Genomic DNA, 3216 nt, shown 5'->3' with positions numbered 1-3216 from the left:
GCCAAAATAACCCGTGAACCTGTGGTGAAATAAAATATACAGAATAAGCCGAATGCCCAGTACGGAATATTATGCTTAAATTACAATAACGGTAATAGTAACGGTAACAACAGTAGTAGTAACAATAACAGTAATAACCGGTAACAGTAATATGATACAATATAAGCAAGTCAACCAATAAGTTGTATCATATGAATGTACCCTTGAGCCAAACAGTAATAGGTAAGTTGGGTGTGGGAACACACAAACCATATACCTACAATAATCCTAGGAATGATCCATACGCGTCCTAGTAGCTATGTACCACATTTGTACCTAGGGATGCCGTGAACTAATCTCTCCATCACAGAAGGGGCACACGTTATCGGGGCCTCAATAAAGTGCTTGTGGGACGCTCCACGGGAAACGTAGAACTCAGGGTAACAGAACACTATCAGTCAGAAACAGTAAGCCAGTTTAGCAAAAAACAATAACCATATAATCGGTATTCGAACATGCGATAATGAGTATAATATAATCATAATCCTATAGCATGATGTCAAGTCAAAGTTAAAGTCTGAAAGGAAATGAACGAGCAGGTAAACGAATCGAGGTTCAAAGACGTTAGGAGTTCCAAAAGAAACGATAGTCAACGGGTTTATAAACAATTGAACAAGATAACAAAAAAGGGAAAAGGGGTAAGTATCCGTACCTTGTTTCTTGATTTGTTGTCTAAATATATATACTTGTCAAAATTTGTTCGTATAAACCTACATCATGTCCATATTCCGTAAGGTTGTGCTCATATATATAAAGTATATATACAGTTTATCTATAGATCTTGATTAATCCATGTCTAGCTTAAATGCTCAAGTTTGTATAAGAAATCAATTAGTTTTGCTTAGATTAAAGAATATATATGTATATTCATATTTGCGTTTGTATTTACTAATGAAACAAATGTTATTTTTAATTGCATAATCATAATTACAAAAATATAATAGGTAAGCATTAAATATAGGTTTAAATGAAATAAGCATTCGTAAAAAAAATGTTAGTCATAAGATTTAAACTTGTGACCTATAGGTTATAAGTAAAAAGACTTTATCAGTGAGCCACTTAATCTTCCATATTTGTCTTATAAATCTAATTATTTAAATAAAAAATCCGATGTTATTAGTTAGAAAATCTGATAAAAACAATGTCAACAACAAGGTTTGAACCCAAGACCTCTAGTTTCTAAGTCCCAAGACTTAACAAGCCGAACTACACCACTTTCTGATGATTATTTTGAAATCTGATTTATTTAACTAGAAATCTGGTGTGTTTAAATATAATTTTGATGCATTAAAAAGGATGTCTCTTGCAAGATTTAAACCCAAGACCTCTAGGTGATAAGTTAGAGCCTTAACAAGTGGGCCACTTAGCGATTTATGTTTAATTTATGAAATATGATGTTTTGTATAAGAAATCTGATGCATTTAATAGAAAATCCGGTGTTGTTACGAAAATCTGATGTTTCATCAAAAATCTGATGTTAATATGATACTTTATCATATCTGATATCAGAATCTGATGTTTCAACTACTATAATCTAATCATAAAACGTAGTCACAAAAACTCAATCTTAAATCATAATCACAACCAATATTACTCCATACGATCATGCTTGAATATTTAAATATATCACAATACGCAAAGTTTAAACCCCAGCAATCTAACCAATCATCTAAACTACCCAATATATAAAAACTAGGGGTGCTAAACGGGTCGTGTTTGCGGGTTGGTGGGTTCAACCCGACCCGAACCCGAAAATTTTACCCGAACCCGACCCGAACACGAACCGAAGTTTTGTGGGTTGACCCGAATACGATCCATTCAACCCGAAATTTTTAATTTTTTGTGAAATTGATTTATTAAAATTAAAATTATCTAAAAAACACAAATGTATATAACACAATTATATTTAAATTGTAAAATCTTATGTTAATTTCTCTTTTTATGTTATAATTATGGCATAAAATACACACCTCATTTAATTTAAGACATATAATAGATTGTAGAAAAATATAATATAATATAAATGTGTTAAACGGGTCAACCCGAACCCAACGCGTTAACCTAAACGGGTTCGCGGGTTCAACCCGAAACTGACCCGAACACGTTTAGATTAAACCCAAACCCACGAATTTCGTGTTAGGTTCGTGTCGTGGCTTTGGGTCGTGTCAGAAATTCACACCCCTAATAAAAACCACGATCTATATCACCTAGTACATCACATATCATTAAAGCACCATAGATAACAATTAAACGCAGCCATTGAACCATCAAAACGTATGTATAACAACGTATATTATAATAAGGATGCAAGGGCTCGTTACCTTCCCAAGACGGAGGTCGGATTTACTAGAAAACGATTCGATCCTAGGTCCTTGGATCCGTTTCTTGTTCACAGCAGTAGAGAAGGAGAGGGAGTGAGGGCAGTGACGTGTGAAGGAGGTAGAGTTTTGAGTTTGATCAAGTCGCATGCCCATATAACCATACATACGTACGGGTTTTTGAAGTTTGAGGAGTTGGGCCGAGATTTAAAGTAGAGTGGGATGGTGGATTTGGACCACATATGTAAAGAGGGAGGGGTGGGTTCTTTTCGTTTGGGCTGAGGATACATGGGTCACGCAAGGGTTTGGGTTTGGGTTCGGGGTTGGGTTTGTTTCGAGTGGGCCGCGATTGAGGGGAAGAGAGTGAGGTTTTATGTCTCGTGCTTCGTTTATAGTTTCTCGTTCATAAAAATAAATATAACATTTGGATTATATTTACTAATTTATATTAAAAGAAATATATATAATCTATTCATATGTATAAAAGAATATGCGTAAAGAATTTGTAGTACAATGTCATCGTGATTGTCAATTAAACAATGTGTTTGCTCTTTACAAGTTATTATTATTGACAAAATAATAATACATAATATTTCTGCAGATAACTTTCTATAGTTAACCAGGGTTGGAAATACGGGTTGTCACAGAAAAAGATTCCACAGATATTGCAAACATCTGTGCAAATCCTGACATCTGTTCTAACTAGTCTAAACACTGTTACAAGATAAATATTGTTACATTAGGAAACCACTGCTAGACTATCCTCTGTTGCTGTGATCCAAACAACTGTTGGCCAGATAGATATTTGGTCTTCTTCATCAGACCTTTGGCTTCAACAAACTTTAGCTTCAACAGATGT

General features: G+C 34.3%; 1 long non-coding RNA gene across 1 annotated transcript; it reads right to left on the bottom strand.

The window, feature by feature from the left end:
* Window positions 1-260: 260 nt before the first annotated feature.
* Window positions 261-2497, bottom strand: LOC110882303. The gene is made up of 3 exons (XR_002560048.2): window positions 2361-2497; window positions 692-749; window positions 261-430 (listed from the first exon to the last, which is right to left on the bottom strand). It is a non-coding gene; the product is annotated as an uncharacterized LOC110882303 (long non-coding RNA).
* Window positions 2498-3216: the final 719 nt, after the last annotated feature.

This window comes from Helianthus annuus, chromosome 10 (assembly GCF_002127325.2).
Source record: "Helianthus annuus cultivar XRQ/B chromosome 10, HanXRQr2.0-SUNRISE, whole genome shotgun sequence".
Taxonomy (NCBI): Eukaryota; Viridiplantae; Streptophyta; class Magnoliopsida; order Asterales; family Asteraceae; genus Helianthus; species Helianthus annuus.
The sequence above is the reverse complement of the archived record's forward strand: the minus strand, read 5'-3'. Positions and strand labels throughout refer to the sequence as shown.